This window comes from Sciurus carolinensis, chromosome 10 (assembly GCF_902686445.1).
Source record: "Sciurus carolinensis chromosome 10, mSciCar1.2, whole genome shotgun sequence".
Lineage (NCBI taxonomy): Eukaryota > Metazoa > Chordata > Mammalia > Rodentia > Sciuridae > Sciurus > Sciurus carolinensis.
This window is the reverse complement of record NC_062222.1, coordinates 107,517,437-107,537,605: the sequence shown is the minus strand read 5'-3', so window position 1 is coordinate 107,537,605 and position 20,169 is coordinate 107,517,437. Positions and strand designations below refer to the sequence as shown.

The window sequence follows — 20,169 nt, the reverse complement described above, 5'->3', positions numbered from 1 at the left end:
GAAAAACATGCAATGTTTTCAAAAGATTCAGTAGGATTTTATAAAATACATTAAACATAATGAAGCAAAGTGGTCCATGATCATATTCTCCAGGTAGCCTTTTTTTTTTTTTTTTTTTTCAGGGGCGGGGGGACAATAAGTAGACAAAGTCAGAAAATTCAAATAATGTAGAAAATAAAAAGAAACAGTTTCCAGTATACTAATGGCTATATCATATCATTTTAGGAGAAAAAATTTACATACCAGCCTATATACTTTTTAAAAAATTATACAAAAGGGACCTGTATTATCGCTATTCTACATTTTTTTCAGTGTGTGTGTGTGTGTGTGTGTGTGTGCACATAACCTACCGCATGTACTGAGCTACTTCATTTTTTATTAACATGCTACAATTTATACAAATACCCTGGCATAGTTTTAAGTAAACACTTTTGTGAAATTGGTAGTGATTTTAAATTTCAAAATACATCACTCAGTTACTTTCCAATAGTCTACCTTAGAAGATAAAGGAATCTCAAACCACAGTCTCTTTTCTGCAAATTCTAAGTATCACAACAGTCCTTGGTCTCAGACTGCATCACAGAGCAGGTAGAAAACCAAGCCACAGCAAACTAAGTCAAGCTCTTCTCCATAACACAGCCAGAACCAAGCCGGAAACAGCCAACAGCCAGGTTGGAGGTTGGCCGTGACAGTCTACAAAGCGTTCTGCACAGCTCAGGTCTTACTTTAGTAGCTGCTCGACCCTTCATCTAAGAAGCAGACACACAAGAAAGGAGGAAGAGGCTACCACCTGCTCGGTACTCCACTAAGAATACTATCAGCTGAAAATCTAGGAAAGCAATAGATCCATCAGAGATAAACACCTTGGTCCCTTGCCACTGTCAAATGCTAGGCAGCTCCCAAATATCAAGAGAAAAAAGCCTGAAGCTCCAGAACAAGACAAGCAGAGTGGGGCTCAGTGAGACTCAGCAATGTTCTGGCTTCTCTAGGCAGTTATTTGTAAGGAGCTGATTCCCCTGACAACCAAACTGTCTGGGAAACACAGAAGGTTGATGGAGTGCAGGGCTGGGCCACACATCTTGCTCTGAAACCTAGAACAACTTGCCAAACACACCCTGCATTTTTATTTCCAATTCTGAGGTATTTTTCTCAGGTAAAAATGCTTGAAAGGCCCCATCCACGGACACCCACTTAACTTCTACTAACTACCCAAAGATAACAGAATGCCACTTCTCCAGATTAGCCTACATTCATATTTACCACAATCTCCTTGGAAATTCCAAAGCATTCTATTCATATGTTACTTTGAACCTTTATTATCTCATTGTCACTTAAAAAATGAAAGCTAGCCAGGCACCGTGGTGGCACAAGCCGGTAATCCCAGCAGTTTCAGAGGCTGAGGCAGAAGGATCACAAGTTCAAAGCCAGTCTCAGCAATAGCAAGGCACTAAGCAAGTCAGTGAGACCCCGTCTCTAAATAAAATACAAAATAGGGCTGGGGATGTGGCTCAGGGGTTGAGTGCCTGAGTTCAATGCCCGCTACCCTCCCCCAAATGAAAGCTATATAAAGAGAGATACACAGAGAGTTTACCATAGGTCAACCACTTTACAGCCAGTGCCTTTATTTGTAAAGAAATTACATTCATCTGTTGAAGGGCATCTAGGCTGGTATACACGATGGAATAGTATTCAGCCATAAAGAAGAATAATATTATGGCATTTGCAAATAAATGGGTGGAACTGGAGAATAGAATCATGCTAAGTGGAATAAGCCAATCCCAAAAAACCAAAGGCCAAATGTTTTCCCTGATAAGTGGAGAATGATATATAATGGGGGTTGGATGCGGGTGGGGAGTGAGAAAAGAATGGAGGAACTTTAGATTATGTAGAAGGAAATGAGAGTGGGGGGGGTATGAAAACTGGTGGAATGAGACAGACATCATTACCCTATGTACATGTACGATTACACGAATGGTGTGAATCTACATCGTGTACAACCACAGAAACGAAATGATGTACCCCATTTGTGTACAATGAGTCGAATGCAGTCTGTAAAAAAATAAAAAATAATTTAAAAATATATGTATCATGAAGTTTGTGGGGGGATTCAAGATTCAAACTTAATGAGTAAGGTCGGATTTAGACAAAATCATTTGATCTCTCTGATTCTGAGTTTCTTTAGCTATGCCTGTCTGACACTGTTTGTTGTGGGGTTTAAATGAAGCCTATCCCCCCTTCCACAGCCCCATCAAAAGCTGAGGAAGAACTTAGGGACTCAGTACCCTGAACATGCTCAATAAAATGCTACTCTCCCCAGAAGGGCTGGCACCACAGCTGACTCTCCAGTGAAGACGTTTCATTCAGTTCCATCCAGCACTTACCAAGGCAGCCTTCCAGACAGGATGCATTACCACTGTCACTTGGAATTTAACCGAACTGCACAGAGGTAAGGAAACTAACTTAGCATCCCTTATCACTCGGAAGGTCACGCCTGCGCAAGATCAGCAAGCATTTCCAATCCTGTTTTAGAATCATCCATAAGTCAAGAGCCTAATGTCCAGACATTTTATTTCTGAGATAAATCTTTGGTAAGATCACTAATTACTGTCCCACTTTCGTAGGCCGGGTGACACTTTGCAGACATCAGGAAAGAGCCATAGCTGCAACAAACTGTCTACAACCTTAAGCATCTCATGAAAATTACCCTCCTGAAACCAGCTTGGAATAGTTACTAAGACTCTAAAATTTGTCCTCAAAGGTCTTTGGCTGATGATGATTAGAGTAAAAACTGTTTTCTTTCCTTCTCAAAAAATGATACAAGGGGCACTGGCACAGAGCGATTTCCCAATGCAAGCCTGATGCTGACACTCATTGTTTCTAAATTACTGGTCTGGATACTGTCAATGTGAAAGCATTCAATAGACTATTTTTGTTTATGAATAGAACTGGTAATCAATATTTATTTAGGAAGATAATAATTAATTTGGAAATTTCAGTTTTGAATAGTTATCATGCCATGAATACAGATCTTGCTTCAACAATATAATCTAATTAAATGTTTTATTCATCACAAATCAGTATTGAGAAAGTACTGCTTGTTCTTGTATCAGCAATTACATTAAAATACATAGCAGCCGATTATGCGTCCCTCACATAGGGTAAAGGCTTTTAAAGAAGACCTACATTTCACAGATTATTTAATACGAAAAATATCAAGCTATAATATTCTAAACTCTTGATAAACTTATGATAAGCATCTTCATTACAGATTGACATAAAAATGTGGTTTCTACCAGTGAGAGCAAGTTCTAGTCATTCTGTTTATTCTTGTATGGACTCAGCAAAATGTGAGTAAGTTGACTTGATTTTGCTTCATTTATGAGCAAACAATTATCAGCTAGAGGCTTCTCAATTATAATTGTACCACAACTTAAACTTCAGGGGTTCAGTCCTCCTGGACCCCTAACTCAGCAAAAGGCTCTCTTCAAAGTGAAGAGCAGTTAGGAGGTCAGACTCCAAAGAAGAACAAGAATCCACCCTCCATGCTGTGAAAAGGCTGAAAAGAAGTTCTTCTCCCCAAGAGGAAGAAAAGAAAATCAAAGGAGTGACTGAAGACGCGTGACATGCACTTCTGGGGTTCTAAAGATACAAATGAAGGCTTATCCTTGAATTTTTCTTTTATACAGAATTCTTTTTTTTTTTTTTTTTTTTTTGCGGTACTGGGGATCGAACTCAGGGCCTTGTGCTTGCGAGGCAAGCACTCTACCAGCTGAGCTATCTCCCCAGCCCGAATTTTTCTTCTAAATGACTGCTAAAAAATAATTCCATGTTGCTCTACAGATGCATCTTTATGAAGTGACATCATTAGTCAAATGACTGCCCAGGAAAGCAGAGGGGCCCAGGTAACAAACAGGTCAGTTGCCACCAAGCCGGCCTACCCAGTTTGCAATGGGAAGATTACAGAGACAGCAGGAAGCAGATAAGTCACCCCAAGAATTGAACTGCTGGGAAGACATGGCTAGAACTGATGGAACTGCTGAAAACAGGCTCCAAGCCTGACAGCGTGATTTTTCAACTGAACAGCAGAATCAGTGATAGCCATACGCCAGAGAAGGAAAATGTCTCTGTATCACCACGGTTAAATTCAGATTTTTTTTCACATTAAAAATAAAAGTCATGCCCTGAACGAAATGACCACTTTACTAGAAAATAGTCAACTAAGAATACAGGCATCACAAAAGCAGTAACTTTTGAACACTTCCTTTTCAATCTCTATGCATTCATCATTTCTACACTGTTGGAACTAAAGATCAGACATAAATTTACTGTGCTCACATTTCTAATATAATGATGTTAATGTCTTTACAGTAGTCTGGTGAGAACATACTCAAAGATAAATAGAGTAGGTAAATTTAAAATACAGATAGAATTTTAATTATACTATGAAAAATGTCCAATTTTCAAAAAACATATGGAATTACACTATGCCATCAAACCTGGACACTTTAATTAATGGATTTTTCTATTTGGAGTTTTAGGACATCTATCCCTCTCTGTATGAGATCTCATCCATATCACCACTGATGAAAATTCCTGAAATAACATACCAGACTTGTGTGTCCTTCAGTCAGTAGCTCTTGGCAATGATTAGGATGGAGGTGATGAGAAACTTGTTTTATTCAAATGGACAATAGGTATGAAAATGCTTATCACCTTTAAGAAGCACAAAGCATTGTGCAAGGTAAACCAGGGCTAAGTGGTAGTGTGCTGCTGCCCTGAGTTCACTACCCAGCACCAAAAAATAGAGAAGATAAAATAATATATATAGTAACCTGAAAAATACATCTATATTGATTCTCCATTATCTTTTACCATTTTAAATTCATTATTCCAAAGAGAAATTACCAATGACCAGGACTGCAAAACAGAAAAGGAGAGGGAATAATAATAATGTTTTCAAAGGGAAACAAACATATTGCAATTCAAGCCTATTTCTTGAACAAACCTTTTTCATAGAAAAATTGCATTGCAAAAGCCAAGTGCAGTGTGATGGAGGCACAAGGAAAGGCATATAAACCAAAGGAACAGAACTGAATGTCTAGAAACGAATCCTTACATTTGTGGCCAATTGATTTTCTACCAAGGTACTGTAATGATCGATGGATAAAGGACAGTTTCTTCAGTAAATGGTGCTGGGATGGTCTATGCAAAAAGATTAATTAAAATAAAATGGGTACAGACCTAGATTTCTCCCCTTACATAAAAATTAACCTCAAATGCATCAAAAATCAAAATGTAAGAACTAAAACAAAAGTTCTAGGAAGAAATACTGGAGAAAATCTTTGTGTACTTTTATTAAGAAATAAAAGAAAAACTGATAAATTTAAGCTCATCACAATTAAAAACGTTTAATCTACAAAGGGCACTCCTAAGAGAAAAAAGTTTACACACACACCAGTTTCCTATATTGATATAACACATTAATTAAAATTTAAGTTATTTCATTGTGGAAGGAAAAAAATTACACACACCATTAAGAAAGTAAAAAGACCAGGGCAGAGACTGGGGGAAAGTGCATGCAAATAATACATCCAATAAAGGACTTACACCCAGTCTACAAGTAGAAAGAAACAAATAACCCAATATAAAAAGGGACAAAATATTTAAATACGCATTTCCCCCAAGCAGGTACAACAGTGGATAAAAAGCTCACTCACTGAGTAGATAATAAGGAAATCAATGTCATTATAACCATTTTTGTCCTTATCAAAAAATTAGTGTAAGAGTGAGTTTGGGCTGGGGGTACAGCTCAGTTGGTAGAGTGCTTGCCTCTCATGCAGGAGACCCTGGGTTCAATTCCCAGCAACACACACACACACACACACAGAGTGATTTTATTAGAAATTCCAAACTATCTGACTTTATGTTTCTCGTATCACAAGAAATAAAACAAGCTCTATTTGCAGATGATACATATTATATAGAAAATACTAATACAGCATGAATGAACATATCACAATGAATTCCACTTTTAATATACCAAATATAAAATCAATTAACATTGGGTACTGAGATGCATGCCTCTAATCTCAATGGTTAGGGGAGCTGAGGCAGGAAGACTGCAAGTTCGAGGCCAGCCTCAGCAAGTAGGCAAGGCCCTAAGCAACTTAATGAGACCTTGTCTCAAAATTAAAAATGAAAAAAGGTCTGGGGTTGTAGTTCAGTGATAAAGCACCTCTGGGTTCAAGCTCTAGTACCACCCCCAAAAAAGATCAATTAAAAAAAAGAAAATATACATACAATTAAAAAAACTATCAGTACTTATAAACTCGTTCAACAGGGTTACAGAAAACAAAGTTATTATACAAAAAAATCAACTATACTTCTAAATAATACATTAGCAATGAATGATCTGAAAATGAAGTTAGAAAAACAATTCCATTGATAAAGGCATCAAAAAGAAAACCACTTAGGAATAAATTTAATATACACATGAATTTCCTGAAAACAAACAAGTGTTGAAAAAAATTGAAGAAGACCTAAAAAATGGAGAAGCATCCCATATTCATAAATCAGAACTCTAAATATTAGTAGTATAGGGATTCAGTGCAACCTCTAGCAAAAGGATGGTTCAGCATTCAAAACAATTAATAAAACCATTATATGAATAAACTAAAATGAATATCACTAAGTGACAAAAGCAAATCTGAAAATGCCACATTCTATATGATTCTAACCATATGATATTCTGGGAAAAGGACACAGTGGAAATGGTAAAAAGATCAGGGGTTCAGGGGAAGGTGGAGAGGGATGAATAGGCAGAACACTGGAGATTTTCAGGGCAGTAAAACTATTTCTTTTTACTGATTTTTTAAAGTTTTTTTTTTAAAGTTAATTATTTATTTATTTTTTAATTTGTAGATAAAATATAGCACCCCTTCATGCCTTAAACACTAGAAAAAATAGGGATAGTAGGAACATACCTCAACATTGTAAAGGCTATCTATGCTAAGACCACCGCCAACATCATTCTTAATGGAGAAAAACTGAAAGCATTCCCTGTAAAAAATGGAACAAGATAGGGATGCCCCCACTTCTATTCAACATCATCCTTGAAACACTTGCCAGAGCAATTAGACAGACCAAAGAAATTAAAGGGATACAAATAGGAAAAGAAGAACTTAAGCTGTCACTATTTGCTGATGACATGATCCTATATTTAGAAGATCCAAAAAACCCCACTATAAATCTTCTAGAACTAATAAATGAATTTAGCAAAGTAGCAGGATATAAAATCAATACATGTAAATCTAATGCATTTCTATTCATAAGTGATGAATCCTCTGAAAGAGAAATTAGGAAAACCACTCCATTCTCAATAGCCTCAAAAAAAAAAAAAAAAATACTTGGGAATTAATCGAACAAAAAAGGTAAAAGACCTCTACAATGAAACCTACAGAAAACTAAAGAAAGAAATTAAAGAAAACCTTAAAAGATGGAAAGATCTCCCATGTTCTTGGATAGGCAGAATAAATATTGTCAAAATGGCCATTCTACCAGAGGCATTATACAGATTCAATGCAATTCCAATTAAAATCCCAATGATTTTCCTCATAGAAATAAAGTTTTGTTTTGTTTTAATTATTTGTTCTTTTTAGGGCTGGAGTTGTGGCTCAGTGGTAAAGTGCTTGCCTGGCATGTGTGAGACCCTGGGTTCAATTCTCAGCACCACATACAAATAAAAAAAAAAATAGGCGGGCTCTATGAAGTTCTTAACTAAAGGCTGTCATTTATCTGTTTCCTCCTTCTCCTCCTCCTCTTTAAAAAAAAAAAAATTATTTGTTCTTTTTAGATAAATATGACAGTAGAGTATATTTTGACATATTATAAATACATAGAAGTTATATATAACTTCCCATTGTGGTTATACATGATGTGGAGTTTGCCTGATCGTGTGTTCATACATGAACATAGGAAAGTTATGTCCAATTCATTCTACTGTCTTTCCTATTCCCATCTCCCTTCCCTTCCCTTCATTTTCATTTATATAATCCAATGAATTTCTATTCTTCTCTGCTCCACCCCCTTATTGTGTCTTAGCATCTGCATATCAGAGAGAACATTGGGTCTTTGGTTTTTTGGGATTGGCTTATTTCACTTAGCATGATAGTCTCCAGTTCCATCCATTTTTAGGCAAATGCCATAATTTCATTCTTCTTCATGACTGAGTAATATTACATTGTGTGTACATATGCCACATTTTCTTTATCCACTCATCTGTTGAAGGGCACCTACATTGATTCTATAGCTTGGCTATTGTGAACTGAGCTGCTATAAACATTGATGTGGCCGCGTCACTATGCTACGCTAATTTTAAGTCCTTTGGGTATATGCCAAGGAGTGGGATAACTGGGTCAAATGGTGATTCCATTCCAAGTTAGTAAAACTATTTTGTGTGATGTTGTAATGATGGGTACACACTATGATAATTTGCAAAGCCCATAGAATATCCAAAATGAGGGGAGAATCTAATATAAACTATAGTCTTTAGTTAATTACAAAACATCAATATTGGCTCATTGATTATAGCAAATGCACCACACTAATGCAAGATATTAATAATAGGGGAAGCACGCAAAGGGTGTAATATGGAAACTCTCCATACTTTCTGCTCAATTTTTCTATAACCTAAATTTCCCCCCAAAACATAGTCTATAAATTTTTAAATTAGCCAATAATAATTATCAATTTAAATAATAATAAAGTCTAACATTCAGAAGAGAAAATAAATCTTTAGAATTCATTGATGTGCTTGGAATCTGCTTGGAACAAAAATCCAACTGTTGGTGAGACGGCAGCTGTTACCCTGTTAGTGTTAAACTCCGGGCAGTTTTCTGACTAGCTCTCATTTGGCTGCTCCTGAAACAATAGTATTTACAGTAAATAACAAGATTCTATTACTAGTGATGCTCTGAAATTATCTTCCTTATCTGTAATTTGCTTTAACTATAGGTTCAGGAAAGCCCTCCTTTTTTTTAGACTTGAAAGCAAATAATTGAATTAAAGGGATTTTTTTTTTTTTTTAAATGTTCCTGGAGTCTAAATCCCACTTCTGCTTTGTAAACACTCCTCTCTGCTAGTCTCTCCACCATGCAGCAGAACTCAGAATTTCATCTCAGCTCCCACAGACCTGTGTTCTGGTTCTAGTAATACTCCAGTGCAGTATGTCGGCTACCTAAATACACCCTGGCTCGTGTCACCCTCCCTGAGCCGCTGAAGGAAAGCCAGTGCCACGTCATTTTGCACTGAGAGCCCAAACCTAGAAGCTACTGAGGCTTTGGATGTAAGTCACCTACTTAGCTAGCAAGTAATGAGAGATGCTGCTTTTAGGCTAAACCGACGACCAAAGTTCATGCATTTGTGTGTGTGTATGTGCGCGTGCGCATGCACATATGTCTATGTGTTTGTGTTTGTGAGCATGTGAAAACAAGTATGTCTGTGTATGTGTGTATGTTTATGTATGTATGTGTCTGTGTTTGTCTGTGTATGTACGTATGTGCTCCTCCCTCTCAGCTCCTTTCCTCCAACTCCCTGTTCTGATTTTTTTTATGGTGACAATTCTCAGAATTGTCAGTCTTTCCCCACTGTTATGGTTTGAATATGAGGTATCCCCAAAATCTGTGCAAGCAGGCAAAATGATCAGATTGTGAGAACTGCAGCCTAATCAGTGCACTAATCATTTGACAGATTCATAATTTGAAAGGACAAGTTGTGTGGTAACTGTAGGCAGATGGGATGTGGTTGGAGGAGGAAGATCAGTGGGGGCGTGTCCTTGGGGATTATACCTTTCTTTCCAAAATAAAGCCATGATCACTGAGGCCAGGCCTCTGGTTGTGGCTTTTTCCATATTTGGGCTGAGGATCTTTCTTCTCTGAGAAAGGAGGGGAAGATGAAAGAGATGATGGGACGGAGGAGAGGACAGGAAGAGAAACAGAGGAAGACAACAACAGACGGAGAAAGCTGTCTGTGTGCCACGGGCCCGATGGTGGGAATGTCCTAGGGATAATTATTTGGGGTTGTCTCAAAAATGTTTATAGAAGGAACAAAACAATTTTCCCTGGGCAACCCAATGTACTTTTTCCAGCCTCTCTTATCTCGTACCAACCTGACTCTGCTTAAGTTATCGTCTGTCTCAGTTTTTCAGAAGAGCTTTCTTTTATGGATTTTCCATCCGGCCAGTGTTTCTGCTCCACGGCTGGGCAGGTCCGACCACAGCATGCTTGGCCAGCGATCGCAGCGGCTCACCCACGGCAGCTCCAACCTGAGGGGCAGAGGCCAGAAGCCATTATGAGGACTCAAATTCACAAACCCTGCCCCCCCGCCCTCTCAAGGGTACATAGTTGGCAGGACAGTCTCAAATACCTTCCAAACGTTTAAAATCATTAATGAACAGAGGCAACAGCATATGGTATCCTAAGACACGTGTGGGCCACTCTGAGGGGAGGACTGAACTATTCAATCATTATTAAAAAGGTTTGGCCACATGATTATGCTCTGTTTGTGGAAAATTCAAAAGCCAGATGTTTTAATTAACCACAGAAAACACCAGCTACAACTAAAATCTCATGAACACACTGATCTGCCCCATGGAAAACCACAGGAATGTTCTGGCAAGGTTCAGTCTGAATTCTTGGGACACAGAGGCCTGGAGTCATTCCCCTTAGGAACTCAAACAGAAAATTAACTTGCTCAATATGTTTCAAAAAGTAAAATGAAACCCAGATTTAATCTCAATCAACATGAAAACATTTCAGGACTTCAAAGGACACCACCAAAAGACACAAAAGTAGAGACCATAAAAAAAAAAATTCTAATGTGGTTTAGGATTTAGAATATATTTACAATGCAGTGTAGATGTTGTAACAGAAAATTTTATGGGTTAAATAATCCAAAGGGGAAACTAATAATCTTTCATTTCAAAACCAGTACTCAATAAGTAAATCATAAATATTATCAGATGTATAATATATCTGGGCAAAAGGAATCCCTTAACCATCCTACTGCCAAATGTGTGGCCTTGCCCACACTGGTTAGCTTCAGCTTGAGGAATCAGGGCATCCAGAAGAACACTGTTAAAATAACATGCTTGCTGATGTTGCAGCTAGCAACGCTGGCACAGAAATCTCAAATGAGAGAAAGGAATTAGCAATAGATTTTAAGAGCTAATGGATTAAGAAGTCCTCATTTGTCAATTATAGTAATAGTTATGACAATGTTTATATATGCCAAATATTGAAAGCCTGTTCATGAGGGAACAGGACAAATGTTATTTTCAGATACTGGTTCACAATTCTATTTCTGTAAGTCAAAACAGTCCCTGTAACAGGCATGCCAAACATAATATTTCATTAATCTCTGCCTTTGTTTGAAACCTCAGTTTCAAAAACCATAAAAGGAACACATCAAGAAAAAAGGCAAGGTATCAAGTTATATATGTATAGTATGGTCCCAATTTTGTTCTACAAACTGGGTGTGTATAATCTAAAAAGACACGAAAGTGTGCATAATAACATTCCTAGAAGCCAGTTGTATTTCCTTTTGGGTACTTTCCAAATTTTCTACCCTTAACATATATTGCTTGTACAACTGAAAGTTTTAAATAAGGATTTTTTTTATAAGAGGATGGGAATACAAAATAAAAACAGGACATCTATGTTATATTAGCCTCATCTGTAGGTTGCCTCTTATCTGAACAATAAGAGCTAATAAATTAAGAAGAGTTGTTTGTCATTTAACTGAAGTCAGTACAGCGTGAACATCACCAATTCAAAAATTCCAAAATCCCAAATGCTCAAAAATCTGAAACTTTTTGAGTACCAACAAGACACCACAAGTGGAAAATTCCATACTGTGAAACTATGTTTCATGCACAAAACTATTTAAAATATTGCATAAAATCATCTTCAAGCTATGTGTGTAAGGTATGTATGAAACACAGACAAATCATGCATTTACACTTGGGTCCCTTCCCCAACACGGCTCATCATGTATCTGCATATATATATATTATTTTAAATCCAAAAAAATTCTAAAACACTTCTGATCCCAAGCATTTTTGTAAAGGGACACTCAAAATGTAGTCCTTAATTTAGAAGTTCAAACTCAAGTGTTCGGTAACACTGTCAGGATTGAGCAAAAGCAATTTTCTAGAAATGCAAAATTTTTTTTCTCTTGTTTTGCAAACTTGCCACCGAGATCACATTGAAACCTGTCACTGGCCGGGTCATACAATCGTCACCTAATTAAAAGAGCTCCCCCTGGGGTTACTTTCTGGTTCCGCAGGAGCAGGGCAACACACCTGCCTCCCTCCACTTCTGATGCTCTTAGCGTCCCAAAACGCACAAAGCACAACGGTGGAATCTTAACGCTGGGGACCGTGGCAATCTATCACTCCGAGAAAACCATGCCCAGGGAAGTAAAATGTTTTTCCCTTAGCCACACAGCCAGGAAGCACGGATGTGAGTCCAGATCACCTGCCTCCTCTCTGACCAAGCACGACTTCTCAACGTGCACCTTTGGAAACAACATTCATATGAATCTCACACGTACACACACTCACATACTTTAAATTCACATCAGCAAAACCTGTAGAACAGACAGAAATCTGTTCTTCCAAAACTGAAATGCAGGCGGGAAAAAAAGTGAAAACCCAACCCCAGGCTAACAGAGGTGGCCCTGCCCAGAATACATTCAACCAAAGGAACAATGGTTACACTGTGCCCCGGTGGCAGGTGTCCTCAACAGAAACTGCCTATCACATCGAAAGCTGTCTGGTCCTACTACTGGTCCTGTTGATAGCAGCTCATTCCCCCTGCTCAGAGTGGGACAAAAGGTTTTCAACAAGATAAAACTATACCTGTGCCAAGCCACCTGCAAGAGACAGGAGAGACCCATGCTAATCTATTAGAATTAACTGACTGACAGCATCAAGTCCTGGCCTCTTACTTCCCCAAGGGTGACCCAAGTCTTAAGGGGAGGACCTCAGCAGTTTTGAAAATTCAGAAAACAAGTCACTCAAGAATGAAAATAATCCTAATGCTTCACATCTTGTTCTACACAACCTTAGAAAATGAGCAAGGTTTTTTTTTTTTTTTTTTCATAATTTTTTTCTTTGAAACAGTGCTCCCCTCTACTTCTTTCTTACAGTGCCCAGGTCACACTAATCAGAAACCTATGTCACAAAACGTGACTAAGCCTGCACGGCAAGGGAAGCAGAGGACAGATGGCAATGGCAAACTCAAACAAGCTCCCTGGAAGGCCGTCACTGAGCCACTGTGTCAGCCTCTCCCCACTGTGCAGCAGGACAACAAAGGCGGGACGGGAGATGCTGATGAAAACAGCCGCATTGGGGATGATGGGATCCAGCTTTGTGAGAGCCTGAACACACACAATGGCTCTGTCCAGCACCAGCGGAGGAGGCAGGCACCAGCTGAAAAGAGAAAAGGCTTTCTTTCCACCCGAAACTGCTCCGAAAGTCCCCACCATGGATTTCCATGCCCGGACCCCGGAGGGACCACAATACAAACCATGGTATGTTCCCTCCTGTGGCTCAGTTCCAACACTACAGGCTACTGTCCACAGCGGGCAAAAGGAATTCAATTTTTCATGGATACTTCACAACAAAATCAGAGCTTTGTGGGCATTGTTCAGCTAACTCTTTAAAGTCATCTGTAAGATAATGACAGTAAGTTTAAATTTAGCAGTCTGGTAGAACGCACTCTGACCTACCAACCCCACACTGGACAAAATCTTGCTGACATCACCAAATTATCTTTCTCAACAAAAGAGTAAATAGGAATGAGGATTAGTTTCATAGATTTTGAAATCCTTTATTACTCAGAACCTCGGCTCCAGCGAGTGGCTTCAGCAAGGCACACACCCAGATTTTGCCGCCATTTGAGAACCTTACATGTTTGGCCAGCATTTGCTAATACTGCAGGGAAGGTTTGTGCTTCCTGGGCCTGATTCCAGAAATATCAGTTGGATCAATTCAACTTTGCTGAAATTTTTGTATCAAAATGACCCAGCAAGGGCTGGGGACATAGCTTAGTGGTAGGGCACTGGCCTAGCATGAGCAAGGCCCTGGGTTCAAGGCCCAGCCCCCCCGCCCCCCCTAAAAAAAGATGAAAATGATCAGGCAAACAAGAAAGAATATACTGGAGAATACTCCTCTCACAGCTATGAAAATTTATTTATTTTAATAACTTAGATTATACTATTGACAAATTTACATCTTAAAGTATTTGGGAGAAAGGAGAATATAAATTTGTGGCTGAAGATGAAGACAGCAGTTTGGGAAAGCCTGCACACAGTACATTTTCCTGTCACACTCTCAAGTAAAGAGGGTCTCAACGGGGGGAGGGGGAAATTAATGTTCATGAATATTCTAAAGGCTGTTCTAGAACATGGCAGGAAGAAAGCAACAGATTCAAGGGTTGTGGTTCCAGCTTTGCTACCTACGACCCAAGGCTTTTGGAGGTAGCTAAGCGGCCCCTTTAATCCTTATTCCATTGATTGTCAAGCTGGGAAGGCACCATCAGTCAACCGCATGGAAATGAACTAGAACCATCACAAAAACTACAGAGCACCATGTATCCATCCAACAAATATTAACTAAGTACTGTTAGCTCATTCATTTAGTAGGTTTTTATTGAGCAATCACTACAGGCCACCTACCATTCTAGAAGCTGGGGATTTGGCACTCCACAACATTTCTGTCTAATGTAGCTGATACTTCAGGCATTCCTTATCCAATGAGAGGTAAAATAGATGTACTAAATATACACAAGCAACCATGCTGCTTCTGTTTAACTAAAGTCTCCATGCACAAACCTTCAAGAAAACATTCTAATTGATCTAAATGCAGTAAACATTTTACTTCTTTAATATTTTAATCTCCAGGCCACATTTTAGAATATACCAAATAACTGCCACTGTATGAAAGGCACTTGTAGATTTGAGGGATTACAGCCTGTGTGTGTCTTGGCGTGGAGCAGAGTGCTCCCTTACACGTCCCCCCAAGGAAAAAGAACACATGCTGGAATCCAGCCAATAATAACCCCAGCTTGAACAAGGGGAATATCAGTTATTTTAGAAGCATTTCCTGCATTTTTCCAAAGGATAAAAAAAAAGTCTGAAATATTTATTTTAGAAACTAAACTCAAGTTCAATTTTAACATGCCAAATGTCTGTCTCAGCAATGTTTCTATTTAAAAAAAAAAAAAAAAAAAAAAAGTTTTATTTAACTTTCTTTGAGAAGTCCTGAGAACCAGGCTGTCCAGGACATAATCACCCTGCTGTTCCAAAATTCAATATGGGATGTAGGGAAAGGGGCTAGTGAAAGGTGAGAAAGAAGATGAAAGGACTGAAGATCCACATATTAATCTCTGGAACTAATAAACACAGCAAATACTCAGAGCCCATGCTCCAAATGTACAGCAAGGAAGAGGTTCAATATTCAGGTATAAGTGATCCAAGTCCAGAGTATGGGTTCCCAAACTAATTAATCCTACAAAAAATACAAAGCCCATGTTCTCTGATATAGCAGGCCTGGGGTATTATCTGGGAACCTTTTTTTTTTTTTCTTTTCTTTTTTCTTTTCCTAATTGTCCAAAATGATGCTGATGCACCACCACGGGAACCACTGGTTTATTGCATTTATTTACTGAAAAGTACTAGAATATTTTTATTTTAATAACAGGCAAATGTTTTGCTAAGTTTTCCATTAATCCTCACATCCATCCTGAGGCAGAAACTATTATTTCTATGTTTGTTTTCAAATGAAGAAATCCGAAGCGTGGAGAGATCCAATAATCTGACGGGTGTTACATGGCTTTTAAATTAAGGGCTTGGTGCAAATATGTAACAACACCTCTCACCATTATGTACAACCATTATGTACCAATAAAACAAATGGAAAATAAAAAAATAAAAATCAAGGGCCTGGATTTTAACCCGCGTCTTAGCTGCACCGTATTTTTTTAACACTCCAACCTGGTCAACTTTAGGAAATTATTGTCTCTTTTTTGACTGTACACACAGGATGTCATGTGACTACTCATCTTAACATATGATATGCATTAAGGTTTTTAATACAGAATATAAATCCCCCAATTCAGTAATGCTTCATAACTTAAAAGAATGTTGTGGAATCCCACATTAGGCATAATCTATTTAGAGCGTTGGGGAAGGACTTGGTCAGATTTGTGGTTCTTTTGGCTACTTTCTAACTTGAGGGTGGAAAAGCCCTTGCCTGGCATGAGTGGGGCTCTGGGTTTGATCCCTAGCACTGAGGGGGAAAAAAGAAAGCAAAAGAGAGAAAATCAACTTAAGATTAATAAAAGGTATATTACTGATATCAGGGAATAAATGCTGCTTTATCAGCTCTAGACATTTACCTGGAAGGAAGCTGGACACAGTGAAGCCAGGTCACTGGAAATTATTGCCAAAGCTAGTATCTTCTCACCACCCCATGCTGGAGGTGTGACCCCTCTGTCTAGACTGTCCTACTACCACCATGATTACTTTGATGTACCAATTATAGCCTTCAAGGCCCACCCCAAATGTCACCCTTTTCTTGAAGGCTTCCCAAATGCCTTTCAGAAATCATTCTCCAAGGCTCTATGATTTTCAGTACTTCTCCTATCAAGGAAAGCATGCGGTTTCTTGCAGTAATACACACACCTGATCTTAGGCAGTCTCTGCAGCGTCTCACCTCCTCACTCCCTGGAGGTCTCGGGTTGTCTGAGCTCTCTCTGATTCTCCTCCTCCTCTCAGAAAGTTCTTTTCCAGGCTCCATCTTGGGTTCCTCTCTACCTAACCACAGACCTTCCGGAGGTTTGGAAAGCTTCATGCCAACCTCTTCATGCTTCACACAAACCTTTTGTAAGTGACTTCAACCACAATCCTCAGCTATCAAGTGTATTCTGATGACCCCCATCTGTCACGGGCACAGCACCCACTCACTCATCACACATCTACTGAAACGTCCCAAACTCCAGGCAGCATCCTCCATCTCCAGGCCAGAGCTCTCTTGCCACCTCTATGCGCAGCCTGCGCCGCAGCTCCTGGGCCTCTGTGCCCCTCATGCTCTACCCCCATGTTGCATCTATTCCTACAGGCGCATTTCTTCCCCTTTTCGCGCAGGTAATATTGAGATGCCTTATAAAAGGTGATATCTTAAAAAAAAAAAAAAAAAAAAAAAAGGCAATTTTTTCCTTAAAAAATTTGAAGTAGAATGTGGCCCTTACAAATGATGGCTTCTCAGAGTCAGCACACAGCAGATGTTCTCTCAGGGTATGTTCCCCTCCATCGCCCGCAGCAGCGCTGTACAACAGAACCCTGTCCAACAGAACCCTGTCCCACGATGAGAATGCTCTGCATCTGTGCTGCTCCATGCAGCAGCCACCAGCCACATGTGCCTTGGAAAGTGGCTGGTAAGGCAGAGGAGCTCCATTCTGGACTTTAATTTTAATGAATGGCATTTGCCTACGTTTACTAGTTCCTCTGTTCACCAGTCGTCTTTGCATCTCAGCCCTCAAGCATCACTTTCTTCTTCCTGAAATACATCCTTTAAGAAGTTTCCTAGTTAATTTCTGATGTGGTAAAATCGGGTAGAAATTTTTTTCTCAAAGTGTATTTTAGCTTTTTCTTGAATGACAGTTCTGTGGGCGCACAATTTGTATTTTCTTTTAGTGTTGTTGTTGTTGTTTGGTTGCTTGTTTGTGGTTTTTGTCTTTTGCAGCTGGGGATTGTACTGAGGACCTCCTGCACCTCAGCAAGCACTCTACCCCTGAACTGCACCCCCCAGACTGCTGTGCTTCTCTTATCTGCCCGTAAGTTACTTGAATTTAAGAAATACTATAAGCCAATCTCAAAAAACCAAAGGACGAATGATCTCGCTAATAAGTGGATGATGACACATAATGGGGGGGTGGGAGGGGTTAGTGTTAGGGTTAGAGTTAGGGTTAGGGAGGGGGGCAAGAATGGAGGAAGGAAGGACTGTATAGAGGGAAAAGAGGGGTGGGAGGGGTAGGGGGAAGGGAAAAAATAACAGAATGAATCAAACAACATTACCCTATGTAAATTTATGATTACACAAATGGTATGCCTTTACACCATGTACAAACAGAGAAACAACATGTATCCCATTTGTTTACAATAAAAAAAAAAAGAAAAAGAAACACTGATCACTTACATCCTTCATAAACTCTCTCTGTAAATTATTCATAGACTAGATCTTTAAATATTACTTCCTCCATTTGTTCTTTTTACCTTTTGGAACTCTGAAGAGATCTCACTATGGCCCTTATATCCAACTACACTTCCGGGTTTTGTTTTGTTTTTTCCTCCCTTCTTTGTTAATTATGCTAATTTCTTCAAAATTTTTTTCCAGATCATTAATTCCCTCTTTAGCTGAATTCCCAGTCTTATTTAGTTCTTAGTTTCAACACTTACAAACAATTGAGTTTTTTGTACGTTTGTTGGTTTGGTTTGGTGCTGGGGACTAAACCCAGGGCCCCACCCATACTGAGTTACACCCCCAGTCCATGCCTGGTCAATTTTTATATCCCGTGCTATTGGCACTTATTTGCTTTATTTCTTAAAATACTTCAAACACAGTATCAGATAATTCTAACATCTGAAGTCCCCTGTGTTCTAATTGTGTTCTAATCTATTGTTTCCTTGCATGTTTCTGCTGTCAGTCCTGGTTTCTTGTTTTCCAAAAGGACTGGAGAGCTTTGATTCTGAACTCATATCTGTTTAATCTGAGTAAGAAATGTTCTTCCAAAAAGGATGAGCATTTGTTTCTGCCAGAAGCCAAATAACACTATCTACTTGGATCCACTCTGGCTCTTTTTATAGGTCCTAGTGGAATGCAGCTCTCCTACCTAGACACACACACCCATGGCTCAGTCTCCAATCCCAGTGGTGACCGTAGCATTTGCTCCTGAGGCTATTTGTCTTTTGGGTTTATTTACACATAAAACTCCCAGCTTCAGTCTTACCTCCGCCACCACCCCCCCACCCAGAGGATTGGTTGATATGAATGAAGTGGGAGACTTTGGCACTGTCTTAGTTCCTCTAATCCCAGAGATACATTAAAAAGGTTTTACCCAGAATATAGTGAGGAAGCATGTTACCGTATCTAGTCTACCATTCTGCTAGAAACATAAGCAATACAAGTCTTGAACTAATCATCATTTCCCCCCCAAACCTACCCTTCTTCCTTTGTTTCATGGTTTGTTACATAGCACCATCCACTCTTGCCCAAATCTTCAACCAAACATGTTGGTCCCAATGACCCCTCTCTTGTTTCCACTACCCCATGTGCAAATAGGTACCAAGTCCTAAGTTTTTGCTTGATCAAAAATGAATTTGTATTGATGTTTCCAATCCTGACACTGCTAGTATAATTTTAAACATCAAAGTCAAATAAAAATAAATGAGGCAGAACTAAAGTCTGAATCGTGTATTCTGTTAAATGAAGGTGCTTCACATGAAAGAAGTTTAGACTATGGGGACACAGAAGGACGGCTGAGTTCCACAGAGATCTCAGAGGAGGTGGCACTTTGGCTGTCAGAAACATAATCACATTTTCAAAGATAGGTTTAATTTGAGTCAAACAAAATTATCTGTCATGATAAATTAGTGTTGACTTGAATTTTATTGGTTTTGTAGTCTTGTTCAAATTTACTCTATAAATTTGTCATTGTTTTACAGTTATATAAGAGCTAGGCGCATAAGGAGTTTATACCGAGTTTTATGTTCAGGCATATTTAAGCTGCTTCATAATAAAAATATTTATTACTGAGGATCTGCAAGACATTTTTTTCCATTAAATAAAGTGGTCCATAAATAACTGAGATTTAAGGAACACTGGTCTTTATATACTTTGCCACCTTTGATGCATTCGTCATTCTCTCCATAAATGAATAGAGAGAAATGGAACACAATAGCACAAGCAAGAAGTCACTGGCTAAGTTCCCATTTCTCCCCTTCTCTGCTGCTGGAATTGTGTCCTTGCGGCTTAGTCCTTGGAGGCAGCATGCTTTGTTTCTTTCCTCTACTGGAGGTGGTTTCTAGTAAGATGACTGGAAGCGTTGCTGG

General features: G+C 38.9%; 1 protein-coding gene across 12 annotated transcripts in view; it reads right to left on the bottom strand.

The window, feature by feature from the left end:
- The window catches only part of Apbb2 (amyloid beta precursor protein binding family B member 2), a 332,249-nt gene that overhangs the window by 254,350 nt on the left and 57,730 nt on the right, over window positions 1–20,169 (bottom strand). For all 12 annotated transcript variants that reach the window (XM_047566062.1, XM_047566068.1, XM_047566056.1 and 9 more), the window contains one exon: window positions 10,166–10,321. The gene's annotated coding sequence lies outside the window, so the exon portion shown is untranslated. The remainder of the gene's footprint in view (window positions 1–10,165; window positions 10,322–20,169) is intronic.